The 20830-nt window shown below is 45.5% G+C and overlaps 1 long non-coding RNA gene across 2 annotated transcripts in view; it reads right to left on the reverse strand.

Moving 5' to 3' along the window:
* Window positions 1-11848: 11848 nt before the first annotated feature.
* Window positions 11849-20830, reverse strand: part of LOC135280416 (uncharacterized) — a 99448-nt gene continuing 90466 nt past the window's right edge. For both annotated transcript variants that reach the window (XR_010347366.1, XR_010347367.1), the window contains one exon: window positions 11849-12012. This is a non-coding gene — a long non-coding RNA (uncharacterized LOC135280416). The remainder of the gene's footprint in view (window positions 12013-20830) is intronic.

Here is a 20830-nt window from a genome sequence, read left to right on the forward strand (position 1 = left end):
GCGCCCGGGCGCGGGGGCCGCCGCCGCCGCGGTGACATCACAGGGGCGCGCGAACAATGGCCCCGCGCGGGGCGGGGGCGGGGCCGAGGGCCGCACGTCGGGGGCGCCGCTCAGGCCCCGCTCCCGGCCCCGGCCCCGGCCCGCACCGCCCGGCGCCCCCGGCCCCGGCCCACCGCGGGCCCCGACGGCCCGAAGCCACCCCGCGAGGCGGGACTCGGTCCCCGCAGCCCGCGGCTGCCCGAGCCGCTTGTCCCGACGGCAGCGCGGAGCGGCGGGCCGAGGCCGTGCCCGCGGCCGGCCTGGGGGGTGGCCGGGGCCCCACGGGGCGAGATTCCGTTTGGGGTTAATTCACAGAGCCCGGCGCGGCTGCCGAGCGCGTTGGCAGCCGGTCCCTGACGGCCGAACGGGACTCAAGGCGCTAACAATTAAATAACGCTCGGTGCATTTACTTAGTTCCCTCTTATAAAGGGAAATGAAAACAGGGAATAGAATTTCCCTGTTAATAGAATGTAATGGCATTTGATCAGCACCTGGCAGGGCGAGCCCGGGATGCCGGAGCGGTGACAGGAAGGACTTGATTAGTTTTTAAACCTTAGTATTCAATTACCGCAACGTTCCCGATCGTTTCGCCGGCAGCGGCGGCGAGCGGGACGGAGCTGCCGGGCACAGCGCCGCGCTCGGGGCCGCCGGCGGCACCTGCGGGCCCCGCTCCCGCGGCGGCCCCCGGCAGAAGCGGGGCCTTTTTGGAGACGCCCGTGCTCCGCAAGGGCCGCGGTCCGAGCAGGCTCCGGCCCCGACGGGGTCCGACGGCGCCGCCCGGGGCTCCCCGGCGGGGGCGCTGGCGGAGGCGCATCCCGGCCCCGGCCGTCGAGAGTGTTTCCCCGGCTCACGGCACAGAGGGACACCGGCCCCGCCTTGCCCGGCGGCCATTAACGTGAGCAGTAAACGCCCACCCTCCTGCGGGACCGCCCGTGCCACCCCCGGCCCCGGGCACCCTAATCGGATTGTCCCCGCTCCCCGCAGCGCAGCTAATGCGATTGAGGCGGTCCCGCAAGCTGGTGCGGGGCCCGCACAGCCCCGCCGGACAGGCCGCGGGCGCGGCGCCCTCGGGGCCCCGCTCCGGGCGGCCCGCAGGGGCGGGCGGGAGGCGACGGGGCGGGGGCAAAAGGGAAAAGGAGAGGGGGGGGGGGAAAGGAAATTAAAAAAGAGAAAAAGGAAGAAAAAGAAAGGAAGAAAAAAAAGAAAAAAAGAAGGCAACCGGTGGAGGATAAATAAATAAATAAATAAGTAAATAAATAAATAAAGTGCCACCCAGTCCTGGATCAGGGCAGGCTTTGTTAGAGAAAATTGCAGCTCGATCTGCATAATGGGAGCTCGGGCTGCCCAAGGCGATCTTTTTATTGCGTGTGTGTCTGCTGTTATCAATTTTGTGAACGATTTCACAGGGAGCCTGGCAGACTTGAGCTGGAATAATATGCAAAGATGAGCTTTGAATAATGAATGATGTGCTTTTAAACCAATTCCAAAGTGTCTGTGATAGTACAATATGAAAAGGGGTGGTAAGTAATAGTATATTTAAAAGGCACTAGTATGTTTTTATTACTATATTTAAAAAGATATCTATATTATTTTTGTGAAATGGATAATATATCACAGAGTCTTTGATAATCAGCTAAACAATACATTTTTCTTTGGGAAAACTCTCCTGGTTTTACACAGTTAAATATAGAGTATCAGCGTACAGCTCTGTAACGCTCAGCTACCTTATTAAATATTAACTCTATTTTAATATTACCTTTTAAATTTAATATGTTGACGTTCTGTAGTTTTACTTTAATTATGTTTTATAATTAATAACCCCGGACGTATGGTATCCTTAAATGCAGCTCTCCCGCAGCCGCTCCGTCTCCCTCGCCCCTCTGCGGGCGGGGGGCGCGCAGAGCCCGCGCAGCCCCGCAGAACTCCGAAAATCGCCGCACAGCCCCGCGGCTCCTTCCGACCCAAAGTCTGCTGGCGCTGTGCCCGTGCGGCGCTCCTTGGCCCGTGCCGGGCTCCCCTCCCGGCCCCGCCGGCGCGGCCCCCGCTGCGACCCCGGTAGTGCCAGGGCCGGGCGAGGCAGTGCTGCTGCGGGACTGGAAGTGCCCACCTAACCCCGGCTACGCTGCACCCCACCGGGCAGCCGGAGCCAGCTCGGGGCCGGCTGCACCGGCCGCAGAGAGGCCGCGGGACCCCCGGGCAGGCGCGGGGCACCAGTGGCCGGGCAGCTTCCCGGCACAGCGAGGTGAGAGACTGCACGCCCAGCTGGGCTCCGGCCAGGCCCCAGCCATGGCACAGCACGGCATGGCTGGCCTTGGCACGGCATGGCACGGCCTTTGCATGCAGTGGCACAGAATAGCACAGCACAGCCCATGGCCTTTGCCTGCCATGGCACCGTGAGGCACAGCATGCCAGGAGCCCAGCCTGGGAATGCCAGCCATGGGCAGGCAGCTGCAGGTGCCTCTAACCCTCTAACCCTAACCGTGCCTCTTGCACACGGGCAGCAAGGGCTGGGCAGCACCAGGGGACAGTGTGGGACAGCACCAGGGGACAGTGCTGGGCAGCACCCCGGACAGTGCTGGGCAGCACCCCGGACAGTGCTGGACAGCACCGGGGGGACAGTGCTGGATGGCACCAGGGGACAGTGCCAGATGGCACCAGAGGGACAGTGCTGGATAGGACCAGCAGGAAGCCACCGGACCACGCAGGCAGGAGAGGGTTGGGAAGGGAGAGTTCTGGAGGTATGTGGGAAGGCTGCTGTGGCACTGTCATTCCCTGTGAAATTCTGCTTTCAGAATTTCAGTGATATTGTGCAGGTATTAACTGAGATGTGGAGCCAAGTGCATGATGCTGGCAGAGAGGAACACAGTGCAGCCCTGTCATGCTGGGGCACAGCTCCCTGGGCCTGTCAGGGACTGTGGCTGAGCCAGCTCTGCCAGGATGCCTAGGCACAGGCACTGACCAGATTCCCAGAGCACTGCTCCCAGTCACCTGCAAAGGTATGGGGGAACAGAGTTAAGCAGGGAGAAAAGCAACTAAAGCTGTGGAAGAGGAGTGACCACCACCCTGGCCCCACTGGACAGAAGAGTCCCCTATCCAGTCTGTCACTGGGAGTCACTGGGAACAGAGATGTGGCAGCTGTCTCACTCATGCCTGAAACCCAGAGCTGCTCCCAGGCCTGGCTGCCAGGAGGTGACAAGAAGGGGATTTGCTGCAGCCTTCCATGGTCACTAGGTTTGGTCATGGTGTGCACAGGCATTCCTCAGCCCTAGGAATGTCCTCAGCATCAAAACAATGAGGGCCCTGGAGGGAGGGTGTCCTTGCAGCACCATGTCTTCGCAGGACACCATTCAGCTTTTAAAAAGTGCTTCCTGTTGCATGAGATAATCAAACTACGTGATGAGCACTGCAAATAACCCCCTGCACCAGGAAGCAGCAGCAGATGCTCAGATGTTCCTGCTGTAGTTCCAGAGTTCCTGCTGTATCTTCTGTCCTTGGCAGCTCTCTCAGGCTGGGCAAGACCAGTCCTGTTCTCCACAGCCTTTTCTGCATGGGTATTGCTGCATAAACCTAACATGGTTTGGAGTGATTACACAACTCATGTGGAATTCAGCACAGCAGAGGACACACGTTGCTTTTCAGCCATAGCCCTGGAAGCTTCCTGTGCAGCTGGTGGGTGATGCTGGTGCTCATGCTGAAGAGGGACATGTGTGATCTGTGTCCTGGCATGAGCAGGGGAAGGGGAACAGGACAGCCAGGAGCAGCTTATGTGCTGCCTGAACTCTGCCTGTAGCCAGATGTGCCCAGATGTGGAGGGCAGTGGCAGGCAAGAGCTGAGGTTTGTGCACCAAAGGGGGATGTGATCCTGACCCTTGTACCTTCTGCAGGGCTCAGTAAGACCCTGTGGGTCCTCGTGGTCAGTGATGAGCCCCCCTGGGTGGGACCCACCATGGCCAACAGGCCCCAGGACAGAGCAGAGGCCTGGCTGCCCCATGCCAGTGGTGGAGAGGGACCCTGGGTGCCAGCCTGTGGCTGTGCTGTCATGGGGCAGCACTGGGCTCAGGCACTCAGCTCCTGCTGCTCAGCAGAGCAGACAAAATAAACCCCTTTTTTTTTTTTTTTTTTTTTTGTCAGCTCACAAGGGCTAAATCAGCTGCTCTTTTTCTGAGGGAAGAGCTCCTATGCTGCAGAGCCAAAGGTCATTCCCCTCTGCCCCTTCCTTTGGGTTTGGTGAGCTGTGCCCCTCCTGCCTCCCCTTACCCTACGAAGGCAGAAGGGAGGGCAGGGTTGTGGAGCTCTGCCCTCAGCAGCTTTTTCCCCATCAGAACAAGGGATATTCCCTATGCCCCAAGATGGAGGAGATCAGGACACCTGCCCCATAAGCCCTGCCCAAGGGTCCAGACACAGGCTCCAGTAAAACTCTCTGTCCTCCATGTCCCAGTGGGTGGAAGCAGCTAAGCCCCACTCAGAGCACCAATGCTAACAGGTTCTAAAGCCTCTGACAAATGAACATTCCTTACTGGTTTCAATCCCTGCTCCAAAACACATCTTTGTGGGGTTGGTAACCTTAACTGTGATATTTAAAAAGACAAAACTTTATTTCAGTTCAGAATCCATGCATTGTTCCAGAAATGGCTGAGACTAGGTGAGAAGGAGAGGGTTCAAGGGAGGTGCTGGGGAAGGAGCTACCCTTGAAAGGGCAGAGAGTACAGAGGGTGATGGGCAGATGGGGCTCCATTTCTTTCTGCCACCTCTAATAAAGTCAGGCTGTAGTGAAGCTGACAGGGAACATCCTATTATCGTGGACAAGCCCTGAAAGAGGCAGAGACATCTGGTCTCTGGGATCAGCAGTGCCAGCCCCAGGTGAGGGGGAAGGCAGGGAGGTACCACAGGTTGGGGATAAGCCTGGGGAAGCAGCCGCTTCCTTCCCTCTTTCATTCCTATTTTAAATACCAACACGCAGCTGCTGCCAGGTTTTTATACTAAATATGACTTTTGCTGGGCAAATTACATTAGGATGGATGCCACAGGTATCCATTAAGGTTTATTTATTGTGATACCATTTGTATCTCATGCTTATAAATAACTTATGTTATAGCTTTTGTTTGTAGAAATGTAACTTACATATTTTATTATGCTTTCTGTAAACCTCAAAAAGAATTTTGTCAAAGCAGTGCCTCTTAACAGCAGTGTACACCCTGGTACATAAACCTATACCAGCATTATTTTTTAATATGGTGAGGAAGCGTGTTATCCCGCTGCAGTTTGAGAGATTTGCTGTCATCGTAAACTCGTTGTTCAATAAAACATTAATGAAGCCAAGGAATTACTCTGTAAAGTGTGCATATGCTGGGGCTGAGCTCTTCACAGCCTCCTGCGCAAGCAGGGCCCAGTATCCAAAGTGTGCTCAGCCCAGTGCTGCCCGTGCCTGCCCAGCCAGGGCAGACTCTGGGGCTTTGTTCTGATCACACAGGGACCGACCCCCGCCTGAACCTCAGGAGGCCGTGCCTTGCTCTCCGAGGATACAAAACGCATCAGGGGAGAACCAGCCCTATTTTACAGTTCCCAACTCCCACATTACCAGGCTCATGTTGGTTCTTGTGAGGAAGTTGCTTGGGCTCTGAGCGGGATCTCCCTTTGACATTTCCCATTCTGTTGTTTCCACTATTTTTAAAGGAGAAAAAACTTCCAAAGCCCTTAAGGCAATTATGTCTTTTCAAAAAATGCATAAGGCATTACACATGCTCCATGGATTTCTGTAGCCTCCCTGGATTACTGCAATCTCCATGGATTACTGTAATTTCCATGGATTTTAACCTCCATGGATTTCTGTAGCCTCCATGTGTCACTTTACCTCCATGGATTACTCCTCAGGTGCTCAGCCTTCCTGTAGCTCAGAGCCTTTGGCTGAAATACTTTCTCGAGCTGAGCTCAAATGTGAACAGCAAACTCACAAAACACCTTCCTTCCAGCTGTACTTCCTGCCATTATAAAAAGGGGAAAAAAAGTAACAATTGCAAAGAAAACTGGAAAAGCCCTATAAGAAATACAGGTGTGAACTTTTTCTCCCTGTTGGCCACAATTAATAATTCCCATTCTTATCTAAGAAATGGTGAAACGTTATTGAATTCACAAATGTCAGCAAACATGATAAATATGTGAAATCTTCTTTTTTCTCCTTAGATAAATAATGGAAAACCCAACTCAATCCCAAAGCAAATTTGTAATTGCATATAATAGCTTTTCCATATGATACACTGAGTTATGGCTTAAGCAGTTCTGATTTTTATTAGGTCTTCTTCAATTCATTTTGCATCTCCCCAGCAGAGTCCCTCTTGCCCAGCACAGGACACCCACTGCTCCCCAGTGTAAGTCTCTTTTTCTGCAGTTTTGGATAAACTTCATTCTTTGTAAAGGGTTTTAACACCTTCATTTTCTTCTGTGGTTCTTTTTTCCCTGTTTCTAAAGATCTGAAAAATGTGTACTTGTGAAATAACATCATCAGTACTTCACTAAGTCTTGTTCCATCATCTCTTATTTCACTCTGTGCAACATTCAATTTTCTTGCTATACTTGTAGCCTAAAAATTCTTGTTTTCAGTCTTGTGGTCCTCATTGTCATTAACTACCTGTGCTGCAAAGAAATATAGAACATTTTGCAGGAAAATAGTAATTTTATTAATTCAAAAAGGTGTCATATAAAGTTTGTACCGGCTTTCATCTCATTTTCAAACAAATATGTCCTCAAGAGTGAGCTTAGAGGTTTGAACTGATGAGATATTATTTACTATTATGTACAGAACTGAGAATCATTAACTGACACAAATTCAGAAGGAACACATATCCTTTCTTTCTCTGGTTATACACTGTTTTTACACTGTTTCAGTAAGCAAAAACAACAGGATTATAAATTTTGATACAAAAGGCTGAAAACATTCTTCAAAGTAAGGCTGGTTTTCCATTGTTTTCACTGTTATAAATCCTTACACTTAGGCTAGAGATAGAAAAATGCAGAAAATATCTTAACAAAATAGTTTTCACAAGGGCAAAAAAATCTCCCTAACAATATAACAGGGTCCCGGCACTTTCCAAGAGGGTTTATCAGTCAGTTCTCTGTTTTCAAAGTCCTTGTCAAATCATATTCATGCCCTTGGGATTGGAGGCCCCTTTGCGGTGCAGAGCTTTGGCCACATCTCTCCAGCATGCTCTGAGTGACCTGGAAAAGCAAGCACCAAACATTTTGTTAAAGGAGACCTGACAGTGGGAGATACATTGTGAGAGGTGGTCAAAATAATAACTGTGATGTGTATTAAAGTGAGGGAAAACCAGAGGAAGACTCACCAACAGAATCACCAGGTGCCCTCAAAAGCCAGTTCTGTCACATGTAAGTCTGAGCGTAGCAATGTGTGAAACATTTGAGAGCCAGCAGAGAAATGACTGCAGGCAGAAGCTTTCCCACCTCACGTGGCTCAGAAATGTCCTTCCCCCCCGGCCTGCAGCAAAGGGCTCCTTGGGATGTGCCATGGAGGCCAGCCCCACCTTCCCCCTCGGGACAGATGTCAGAGTCCAGCCTGGCCTGGTGAAAGGCGGAACCAGACCCACCTGGCACAGCACAAACACACAAACTGCAGCAGCTGTGGGCAGGACATGCAATCTGTCTGGGACACGCAATCAATCACCTGAGACTGAAGGACACCCCACAGACTTGCACACAGCCCAAACATGAACCCCTCATCTGGAATGAACAATAACTGCCATTTGTGCCAATCACATCTGTCTATTTGCTCTAGTGACAGGTGCTCCTGCCCACAGCAACAGGGCTGGAACTGGATCATCTTTAAGGTCCCTTCCAACCCAAACCATTCTATGATTCTGTTTTTTCAAAACCCAAACACCAAAACAATCCAAAACCCACACAGAAATGATCTAAAGTACCAGATGTGTATGCGCTCCACATTTACAGTTTTTCAAATGTTCTTTGTCTGTTGCCTCCACAGCTCTTTGCTGTGATTGTGTCAGGCCTTGCTGGCTCACAACAGCCAAGCTAATAAAGTCTCCCCAAAACAGCTCCTGAGGGCTCCTTCCTGCACAGGACTGTGGGGACAGGTGCCTGCAAACTGATGGGATCTCAGCAAAGGTCTCTTTGCTGGATCAGAGGCAATAATCCTGCCTGCCCCCACTGCACGGCGATGTCTGGCAGCAGTGTGGTGAGCTGGGCCTTGTGTGGAGGTACAGGATGCAATTAGCAAGTTATTCTTTATTCTATTCCTAATTTTTAATGTTTGTGCTTATTTTCTTGCTAATGGAAATTGATTTGTAGTTAAAAGGAGCCTCCTGCTTCACAGAAAAACTAACAGCCACCAGGGCTGGGGTGAAGTGGGACCAGCAGTGGGTGCTGGCCTCTAAACCTGTACCAATACACCCTGGAGAGGGGGCAGCAGCATCCTCGAGTACTTTTCAAGCCTTTTCAGGGTGGTGCCAGCTTGGGCCATCTGCTCTGGGCTCTTGGGAAGTTTAGTCATCTGCATCACTTCCTGTATTTCTATTCCCATCATATTCTGGCACAGATATAGGCTACTTAAAGCAGAACTTTTTAGCACCTCACAAGAATGTTGGTTTAGCTTAGAAATATGAAAGAGGAGGGGGCTGTAGTGCTGCCCACCACCCTGCTACCACAGCCAAGCAAGTCAAATAACCCTGCTCAGCCTTTATTACATTGCTGTGTCAGTCACAGCCTCAGTCATGGCCCTGGGCATCAGCACATCCCTGGGATAAGCACTTACACAGACAATTATTCAGAGGAGAATGAACCATTCTGATGAACCTGTGCCCATGTACCTGGCAAGGTTCCTGAGCAGTCTGATATTGCACTCCAGAGGAATATTGCCTGTATTCCAAAAATTTCAGGTGTGTAACAACAGAACTTATTAAAGGCAGGCTGAGAATCAGCTTTTAGTATGCAAAATATAGTAGACTTTTGAAGTTAATGTAACTTGTAGGTTGTCACACAGAGTATCAGAAAGCACAGAAGTTTGGGATTTGTTTGTCAGATTAAAAAAAAAAGCCTTTAAAAGTTTTAAACCTGTTTAAATCTTAAACAAATCCCAAATTAAACATACATCATTATCATCAAAATTACAGTTGTCCTGTACATAGGCAAAAATATGGGATGGTGAAAGAAAATGTAATAAAACTGTAACACTAAGGCTAAGCCCTGACAACTTCACAGTTGTGGAGGGTGTTTTTGCTTTAATGTCTCCTTGGCAAATTTCATGCCTCCCAGGACAGTTCCTCTCACACCACTAACACTCTGTGTCACCAGCAGCACTGGGAGCAGAGGCAGCAGCTGATCACAGCTGGGTCCTGGAACACTCAAACCACTCTGAACATCCCCTGGGAGCAGGTGTGAAGGATGCAGGACCTGCCTGCACCAAACCACAACCTCCAAAACCCGAATCCCAAACACCAAACTCCAAACCCCAAATACCACACAAACACCAAACTCCAAACCCCAACCTCCAAACTCCAAATCCCAAACCCCAAACACCAAACAAACACCAAACCCCAAACACCAAACATCAAAACCAGTGACCAGTGCAGAGTCCAGACTAGAGGAGGCCACAACCCTGAGACTTTGGCCAGTGTCCACAAGTTATTTTTAGAGAAGAGGCATTCCAAGAACTTCATTCAACCCCACAATGGAAAGCACTAACAGCATGCCCAGGCAACAGCAAAGAATAACATCTCTGCATCCCCTTCCTGATCACAGCACCCCATGGCATCCGTGTGCCAACACCATGGAGCTGTTCTGAGCCCTGGGGTTTCTAAACATCCCAGTCCATACTGAGCTCCTGCTGCCTCTTGAGAGAAGTGTTGCTGTAGGGTGGACTGTGAGTATGATTCCCATTTTGGCATAATGAACCCTATTGGTGCAGGCGTGTATCAATCCCAATTTTTCCAAGTCCCTGAGTAAACATGATGCCTTCTCTTTGAAATAAATTATGGGCAAAGATCTAATTAAAACAAAAGAAGACTGGAAAGAGCAGTAAGACCTGGTAACTTGCATGCTTGCTATTTCCCAAGAACTGTAGAGACAGAGACCCCCACCTGAAGTAAAGGAACCCCTTCCCAACAAATAAATCAACAGTGCACTGGAATGAGCCAAGAAAAGACTACTTTTACAGTTATATGTAAATACGTGTCCTACTTTTTGTCAACATGAAATAAATAACCTTGATGCAAAAAAGGGCAATACAAATATTGCAAATCCTATTTCTTGTTTGTCACTCTTCCAAAAGAAATATAAGACTTGTTCCTAAGTAAAGGTGCTTATACATATCCATGTCTGCTAAGCAAAACACATAATGATTAGAACTAGTCTAATTTCAGTAAAAAGAATATTCTGACAGTCACAAATTTTTTCCTTATGATTTACAGCTCCATGGTTTTATCTTCAAGTGAAATATTTAATTTCTTCTTATATTGAAGCATCAAAACCATATAATTAATATGTAGTCAGGCTAATCCTTAAGCACTATAAATCAGAGGCATTATATAAACAAAAGTGTCGTCTTGAACAAGATTGGGAGTGCACAAAACTACTTATATCCCACTTTTATAATGATGCAGTGACTCAGAGCAGATAGAAAATTATTAGTTTTCCTTCCAAAGTAGAAAATATTGCTTCCATCTGTAAAGTATAATATTGTGATGTCATAAAGTTTTCCTAAACACTGAATTTACCCTTATTCCCTCTCAATCATTTTAAAAGAACTGCTCTCTCTTATAGAGCTTGGATTTAAATCACAGTAACACACCAAGAAGATGAATGACATTGCTGTTGGATATGGCTAAAATTGGATCCTTCAGCACAGGTGAATGATGAGACAGCGCTTCTCTTCTTGATATATTTTCTTCTTCTATTAGTTTCCTTCCATGGCTGGGATTTCAGTTTGAATTTTAATGTATGCGGTTGCTGCTAATCTTAGTGTCTGATTTTTTTTCCAGCGCCCTCTTATTGTATAGACAATTCATTCTCCAAAGCAGTAATACACTGAGGCTTGTGACTGCCCAGGAGATAAAGCAATTCAGAATGAAGTTAGAGCCAGCTCTGCAGAAGGGCACAGACAACAGGTCAATATTCTCAGAAACAACCCCTCGCCACACAAAAAATGCACACATTTGGATCAAGGCACAGGCATTCCCTCAGAGGGCTCCCATCCCAGACAACAGCATCACTAGCAAGTCACCAGGAAAACATGACGGGCATGTCCAAATTCACAGCTTCACATTTTATTGAAAGGGCAAATTGCAGCCTGTTTCCTGGTTTACAGTCTGCCACAGACGCGCACATCCCAAATTGCAATCAACGCCAGTAGTTAAGTGTGAACACTCAGATAATACCCCCCAAAACCAATTGTTCCTGGGAAACCATTCAGAGAAAGAAACTGGCTAACTATTTTTCTAGGAAACAATTTTTCTGATGTGATTTTCACGATGGTGTTATTTCATCTTTCTATCTAAAAGCCTGATGAGCTTGCATAATTTCTGCTTAATTCTGGAAATGTGAAAACAAACTTTATTAGGAAAAGGTTAATTATATCCCTGCATGATCTGAGGTTGGGTGTAAAGGTTGTGGTAAAAGTTTGATTTTTTATCAAAATGGAGCCACTCAACCTCTGAGAATGATCTTACTCTCTAAGATACTTACAGAGTGCATGAGCTGAAATCTACTCTTAATTCCTAACATGAGCATAATGGAGTAAAGACCCAGGGACAGAGATGGCAACAGAAAGTGCAGCAGGCAACTCTGATTTATGTGAAGTAATTATTTTTACTGTTTTGGCATGTAATCTGGTGGAATTTCCTACACATTCACTTTCTCATTAAGAAGTGTGAATCCAAGCAGCAGTCTTGACACAGACCATTGGTTTCTTCAGTCTCCAAAGATGATGGTGTTCATTAGGACTGACATCACCTGAAAGAAAATTCAGACAGTTTACATGAATATGGATGCTGTTGTTAAGCTGTGTGATGTGCTGAAAAGGAAAAATGCATGAAATCTTTATTAATCCTGCTGAAATCACTGATGTTTCCTATATGAACATGGTATTACAAAAGTCCTTCTTCCAAACAAATATTTCTATAACCAAAACTACCAGGTGAAAAAAGTTTAAAAAAAAATTATTGCCAAAGCTCATCTCTAAAGCCAAAGTTGAATAAAACCTGAAATTTGAACTGACATTTAGAGCAGAGTTAATTGAGGTACAGGCTTTGAAGTTCCCTCCAGGATTTTCCCCATTGTCACACTATTTCCAGAGAGCAACACATGTGCCCAGCAATCTGTACAAGTTTGAGACAAAACCCACGTTGCTCTTCAAGATTCTAGATTTCTCACATCCACTTTTCTCTGTGTAGGACACTGCCAGGACTGGAGAGGAACACTCTGTTTCAGCCAAGGCAACTGTGATTACAGCAAAAGGTCTTTAAACCTGTATGTACCCTTTCCAACCACAGTTACAAACCCAGCCTCAGAGTTTAGATATTTGAGTTTATTCTTGCTTTACAGAGCTCTATAGCAGGGATACAGACACTTCTCAGCCCTATAAAGCCCTGAGATCTAGCAGCTCACACACTGAGGTTCTGTTGGCACCCAAGCAGAAGCTGCACAATTCACTCTGCCCGTTGGCTGGCACACCCCTAGAGCCCCACAAAGCTCTGACTCTTGAGCCTCTGCTTGTTCAGATCTACTCCTGCACCTCTGGCGTGTCTCGCTGGGAAGGGTAAGACTTATCTTAGTGATTGGCACCATTCTTGTACAAAGAAATTACAAAATAACAATGGAATCTATTTAAAGATAAAATGCTCTGAGATATGTTAGTCCGAAATGCCAAAGGCCACAACATATACAAACCTAAAAACATTACTTAGAGATTAAACAGAGAGAAAATTTGTAAAATGTCACCAGTAAATAGTTTGACTCACATTTATAAAATATCCACACCCTAAAACCAAACACAGAGGAAATAGAAAATCATTAAATCCTTTCTTGTAGGCCAATGAGCAGCTGTGAGCGGGGTCTCCAGAGAGCTGCCACACTGCAAACTAGCCTGTAATAACTGGCCAAGGCGAAGTCAAACAGCATGTTTCACTAAATGAAAAAGATGAATCCTAGCACTACAAATCACCTGGAACACAGAGATCCACAAATCATTTCAGCATCCAGGTTAGGAACACATGGTCTGGCGTGGGAAAGGCCAGTTCTTCACTTGACTTCACAGTTATGTATCACATATACTGTGCTTCTTTACTCACAGCACAAAAACTGTTCCATGCTTCTTGGAACCAGAGCAAACTATTCCAAACCTCTGCACAAGCACCTATTGGGTGCTTGTTTTCCAAACATGAAGAATAATTACAACTCCTTATCATTCATTCCTCACTAGGTTTTCATCTTCACAGCTTGTAACAAAGCCAGCTGTTGGGACAGAAGCATTTTTAAAGTTATAAAGCAAGGAAGTTGGAAGAAAACTGCCCTTCCATTGCAAAGGCTGCTTTGCTGTGCCAGGTTATCAGCAGAACATTTGCATCATTGCAAATCCTGTAACTCACTTCTCTTTCCCATATGTTGTAATGGATCCTTTCCTATGCTGCAACAAATCACATTTTTGCAAAAAAAGCCAACCACAGTAACACCAGAGAAAGCAGTGTGAGTATTCCTTTACAAAGAATTTAGAAGGGCCAGTAACATGCACAGATTTTAACAAAATATTTGTCTGCTAATAGCACTCATTGTTTCCATTCAGATCTGAAAATTCACTTTTTTAAAATATTGTTTAGCATATAAAATTTGGTGGATTTTTAAAGCTCCAGTTTGGAGAGTCTGCTCTTAATTTAAGAGCTGTGATTACTAATTTAAATGTCCTTTGGAACTCTTAGGTCTTTCATCATCAATTCTTCCTCTATCAGTAAACAGATCATAATTTACTAATAACACTAGGAAGATTTCAATACTCCAGGATTATTAAATACTTAAAATTTTAATCTGTTTTAAAAAATATTTATTTAGTAGAAAGCTTGGCTTTCATATTGATATTTTCATGTTCAAAGCTAAAATTTCCAGATGAAATGCAGAAAATAAAGCCTTTATTTATCTTGAAAGCAAGAATAAACCCATTATTCCTGAACTAAAAATATTTAACTGTCAGAAACAGCACATCAGCTGAGCTTTGTAATATATAAGAGTTTAAGAACCACGTGCCTTTCCCCCTGCATGATGAAACCACATTAGTCCAAGACAGAATGTTATCAAGCTGTCCAGAGCATCACGGGAGGCTGGTGACATTGCAGCTTCCCTCCCTTATGACTTTCATATTTCCTTCCTTTTCCCTCCCCACATCCCTCCCATCCTGCTGCCAATTTCCATGACATGTACAGGAAGAAGGAAGGAGTTGTGGAAGGAGGGAGAGAGGGAAGGAAAGGCAGAAGAGGCGTCAGGCAGGAAACACGGGCAGTTCATGAGCCCAGGCAATGGATCCAGAGCCTTTCCCAAAGCCTTCCATGCTGCCCTCAGGCCAAGCCTGGCATTCCACCCCATACACCAGATTCCTCCAGATTCTGTTCAGAGTATGTAGAACTTCACCCTCTTTATGCACACTTCCAGTATATATATATTTAAATAAACATTAGTAACTAAAATTTCAGGATTCAACAGTTGAAGCTAAAAGGTGCAAGGGACCCCATCCTGTACCTCTGTTTGCAACAGTTCAACAGGCACTGCCCTTTTTGCCTGCTTTTATGAGAATTAAGTGCAAATGGCTGAGAAAAAACCCAGTCCTGGTGTCAGGACAAGGCATCTGGGAGACACACTGCACACCATGAACCAGAATATGCCAGCAGCTGATGGACTGAAATATTCTCCAAGTGTGTCTCTCATGGGGTATTCCCATCAGTTTTACATTCTGCTGGGAGACTCCCACTCTCCCAGTGTCTAAAAGGGTGATGTGAAAAGGAGCAGCTACAGGGAATGTGGAGCTCTGCATTTCCCAACACATCTTCAGAACTGGCCAAAGGGCTGAGTGTGGGAATTCACTTGAAGCAGATCCAAGTCATGAGCCAGCAGAAATAGTCCTAAAATAAGAGTGTGTGAACTTAGGTCAGAGCTGACTTTGTATATAAACAGGAGCATAAGCACACTCTCAGGACACCCTCAGGATAGGTTTAGCCCCTGCCATGCACACCAGAGCCATTGTGGCCTGGTTCTTAAGGTAATAGCACAATAACCCAGAGCAGCAGTGCAAAGAGCTCCTTCCAAAGCTTCCCCTCCTAATTCCCTACTTTTAGCCAGCAGTGAGCTGTCTTCCAGGGCATTGATGGGATTACAAAGCAGAGGTTTGTGCTATGCCAGGGAGTGCTGGACAGGTGCAGCAGCTACTGCCTGCACATGAGCTGCTCACAACACAAATCTGCTCTGCCCCAGCAGGTTTTCAAACAGCAAATGTATGAGACCCCATTCCTACATGACAGAATATGTTATTTTCAAATTGCAGTTGCATCTGCATTTTTTCCAGTGAAGGACTATCACATATCCAGTCTCACCCATCAGAACTGGGTCCATCTCTGTCAGGGGAGACCATGCGCCTGGGGAGGCTGACACCCACCAGAGCTGCAGAAGTGATGCCAGCTGGCCAGTGTAGACTCCCCCACAGGAAAGCACTCAGTCTCACAGGGTGGAGTAATTTTGCTGGGTCTAAGGACTGGCTACATGAAATTCTGGAAGCAGAGCAGTTAGCAGCAGCAGTACTGACAACGCCTGATGAATGAAATCCCTCCTCCTTCTGAAGGGAGGAGGGTATATGTTTCATTAATTATTACCTTCCAGGGTGTGTTGACTTGCTGCTGTCTGTGCTGAATTTCATGTAAACCCTCTGTTGAATGTCACATGCTCATGTGCTGCCTGAAGTGCAAGATTTTGTCTTTGGGTATCTGCTGTAGCTGACAGATGTTTACAAACGCATGTATCTGCACAGCTTCTTCCTGCCTATCCATCTGTGCTCCCTGTTAGACAGCAAGTTATTCCACCTTAGGCTGGAATAATTTAAGATTGTGACATCAATCCTTAATCTGCATTTTTAGCTGGTAGCATGCAGAGATTCTAAGTTACAGCTACTAGACTGTCATTTTATATTAATCTAAGCTGCTTATTTAAGATTCAGCCATTTCTAAACAAGTGGCTGTAACTATATGATGCTACAGCTGTTTTTAAAGATGACAGGACTGTGATTAACTGGGACCTGTGGCATGCACAACCTGCCACAATTTGTAACACAAATTTCAGGACGGTCTGATGTACCAGAAGGCTCAGCTCTTTAGAAACGTCACCAAAAAAAAACCCAAAAAACCAAAAAACCAAAAAAACAAAAACAAAAAAAAAAAAAACCAAAAAAACAACAACAAAAAAACCCACCAAAAAAACCAAAACAAAAAAACCCCAAACAAACAAAAAAAAACCCCAAAAACCATAATACCCATTCCTCTCTGCTTTTAGCAGCATTAGCAGCACATGAAGAAGCAGCCAGGTTCAGGGCTTTCTAGCACAGGCTCATCTCTGAGGATCCTTAAGCATCTTTTACAGACCCCATTGTGAGAGCCTCTGTCTGTCCTGTACAGCCAGCACTCTTGTCTGAGAGGTGACACAGGATGAAGCTGGGGTCTCCTACAAGCATCTCTACCCCAGTCATTAGTTACACATTATTTAATCCTCTTGGGAGGAGAGAACATCAATGTCACCTACACAAACACCTTCCAGTAAGGGCTCAGGGCAGGTTCAGGGTGGGCTCAGGCTGGGCTCAGGGTGGGCTCAGGCTGGGCTCAGAGCAGGCTCAGCCCTGTGGACAACTGCCAGGAGCAGAGCCAGAGGCTTCCCCCATACAGCAACAATAACCAGAGACAATTAGAACTGGGGTAATTATTTTATCCATATCAATTGATATGGAGATGATTAGCAGGGACAAGAGGCAGGGTAGACTTGAAACCACCCCTTGAAGGAAATGAGAGTGGGAGAAAGGCAGCAGCTTGGCTGTGACCACTGGGCAAGGATGGTGTGGAGGGCACAGTGACCCCTCTGCTGGCTCAAGCAGAGCACTGGACCATCACACAACTTAAAAAGTCTAAAATGAGTATTAATTACCCATTGCCTAACAGATTGCAAGCCTCTTCTGTTTTCAAACTGTTCATAAATTGATTCTAATTTCTTCTGTGGAACAATTAAAAGTGTTTTTGTTATCCTGATGAACTGAACTGTAACCAAAGCTTTTGCAAATAAACACAAAGACAGATGATAAAGCTGGTAATAAGCAGATTGCTCCTGTGTCCTGAGCAGCCACCAACACTTGGCAGTGAATATCATCTTTCACAACAACAAAAACAAAGGCTAAGAGCACACGGCTATTTCATGCAGTCATCAAAACAAAATGCACTGAATATTATATTTCATACTAAATACATTACCCTGGCAGTTTGACACTCAGCATTTCAATAGATATTGCATCTCTCTAACATTCTGCCTGAATTTCTGCAGATGGACTTTTAAGTATCAATGGAAGATTACTTTACTTGTCATGCTAAAAAGATTTTAAAGAATGGTTGCACACACTTCATTTTTAATTTTTTCTATTTCTTTTTTTTTAGAAGGAAAACGACTTATGATTTCAGAAACATGGCTCTACTGAGAGGTCAGGCCTGTGTTGCTGCAGCCCTTTGTGTGTAGTGCTCTTCCAGCCACTCAAATCTCTCATCTGATGTGCCCAGCAAAGCACTGGGAGGATTTGCTCAAGTTAAACAAAGCTTACCTAGACAATGCTGGGCTAAGCTGAGAGAAGGTAACAGCATTCTCAGATCTCATCAAGCCATTGTGACATTGTTTTTTTTTTTTAACTGCATTTTATTTAAAGCTATGAAGCTTCTTGGAGACATGCAAATACACAAGAATCTCAATTCTCAGTAAAAACTCCAAATGAGTAAGCACTAAAGGAATAAAACCCAGATGGATGCCATGATTTCAGAAGACACCTTGAGCACACAAATATCTCTCAGGATCACAAACAGACAAAACCAACAGCATTAGCCCATGAAAAATATGTATTTTGAGGTTCAGTTCCAGAGTCCTGAATATCGGACATTAGCCAAGGTTAAGTGAGACACGTATTTAGTGTTTGCCAGTCACTACAGAGTTTTGGGCACCAACCAGCCCCCTCACCGGCACATGTCTCTGCTCTGACTCCCAGTCAGAATGCCCAGGAACTGCCTCATCCAACCCTGGACCTCCACACCAGCACCATCTCAGCTGCTGCCATCAGATCCAACAGCAATTAACATCCTTGTAAGCTGCAGCTATTCTAGAATTTTACATTTACTTTTTTCCAAATGGAGGAGGGAGTTCATTCACAGAGAGCGAGTTTCATCACTCATGTAGCAAATCTGCCAGTAGCACATCACAGAATGGATTGTTACCTTTCCCTATCCATTTTGCAAAGATATTGCTTTCTTTCCAGACTGCAAGCATCACTTCTAACTGGATTTTGAATTATAATGTGAACTTTACAAAATTATTGGTGCTATTCATATCACTAGTTAGATTCTATGGAACAGTGATATTTTTTGACCTTCCCCAAACCAGCACCTCTTAGTGTTTATTATCATAACAGAACCACAGCCAGCAGAAATTGAACATTTCCAAGTAAAGTATTACATTGCAGGGAGTAAACAAGGAATAAAACATTTTTATACTTCTCCCTAAACTTATTTGCTTTTTGAAAATTCTTACGCAGCACAAAGACATGAGTTTAGTGAGAAATACAGCCAGTTCCTCTCGTTTAATTGAAACATTTATGCTTTTTGTTCTGCTAGCAAAAAGCAATGAATAGTAATATTGCAAGATAAATACACAAGAAACTTATAGATATTATTGTAAAACAACATCATCCTAATGTTTCCACTTAATTACCCTGAAATGTATTCTATTTAATATTCATTACTCAAAAGCCAATTTAAAAGAGAATGAGGTGAAGGGACTTATTCAGAAAGACGGACTGTCATTCACTGCAATAGTTATCTAATACACAGAAGTTAATAAAGCAGATTAATCTACAAGTCCCTTTAAGCCATCACTGAGTTTAGAACAACTGCCTCTTTGACCCCTAACCCTCCCGCTGCGCACCAGTAGCAGGTGCCAGCTGCACTGAAATGATGGCTGAGGCGTTTTCAGGCAAAGCCTTTTCTTGCTTTGCTTCTGACCAGCAGCTGACCCTGTAGAAGCGATTGTTTCATGTGCTGGCCTAAAGGCTACACAAACCAGCAAGGGATAAACAAAAGCAGACACGGAGCAGCTGCCTCGCCCGGGGCCCTGCGGCGCCGACACCTCGTGCGGGCTGCGGAGCTTTGTGCTCCTCCCGGGCTGGTACAGAGCGTGTTCGGGGCGGAAGGGAACTCCTCCCAGCCCAAAACTGCTGCTGCGGACCGGAGCACAGCTTGGATGATTAAGAGGGGATTCCCAATTTGATTTAGCACCATTATTAAGACCGTGAAATCTTCAGATACATCACTAATGATGATGTATTTTAACATTAAAAGTCTTAAAATTAAATTACTCAGTTCACATGATAACGAATCACAATGAGGCTTTAAACAAAGCAGAATTAGAAAAGACACTAAGCTCATTAATTTTTTTGTTTCTTAATTGACAGCACACATAGTGATAACTATACATTTAGCAATATACTTGGGATTGCTGCCATTTTTATACATGAACAGTAAGAAGCATGTATGAAAGAGAAGCAAGTGTAGCTTTCATTAATATAACACAGCTTTGACATAGTTATTTTGCTGATGCAAATTACACACCACAAAAACAATCAGCATAATGATTAAATGCAGTTATGTACATGGGAGACTACTAGTGCAAATGTTAACATATTTAAATGGGTTCCTTCATTAAAAAGATTATATATGATATTAAACCATCAATCAAATTGAAACACTAGAGTCTAAACATACTGTCACTGGTTAAAGTAAATGACTTTGAGACTGAATTTTGGCTCACTCAATATGGTGCCTTTTCTGTAGCTTAGACACCCAAATCTCTGCTGGCTTGGCTACAGCTGGTCCATCACCATCCCTTTCAATTAATAAAGTAAATTATGGTAGTATTGGATAACATTTTAAAATTGGGCTAAGAGGCTGAAACAGATGTCCCAGGGAAAATCCTTCTCACTATTTTATCAAAACTTTGAAGGCTTGAGCCAGCAAAAGCTGAGCACCCTCATCCTGATTCAGCTGAGCCTTTAAGCACATTTGATTTTAAGCATAGGAATAGTCACACCTGTGGGTTTGATCTGCTCTTAAGATGAAGTATATGCTCACAAATATGAGCGACGGTCTTAGGCACTCAACACCTTGCACCAGCACCCTCTGCCAGTGCCAATTAGATTTCTTTGTGATGTGCTTATGTGTAAGTGCTGCTGCCTGGGCCATGAAGCACATGTTATAAACACAGCTCCACTGCAGGTTTTTATCTCTATTACTGTGCATAACTCCACACTAGCTGTTTAAGGCACTGAGCTTTATCTGAAAAACAAAAACATCACTTATTTCACTATATAAAAGGGAAAAAAGGAAAGTTGCAATTTATAATACTTTCTCACTGTAGTAATGCCCCTTGATTTTTCATTGCTACTGGCACCTCTGCTTCCTGGTTTCCACTTTCCAGGCAGTGCCTGTTGTGCTGCTTCACTTGGTGC

This window comes from Passer domesticus, chromosome 13, assembly GCF_036417665.1.
Source record: "Passer domesticus isolate bPasDom1 chromosome 13, bPasDom1.hap1, whole genome shotgun sequence".
Lineage (NCBI taxonomy): Eukaryota > Metazoa > Chordata > Aves > Passeriformes > Passeridae > Passer > Passer domesticus.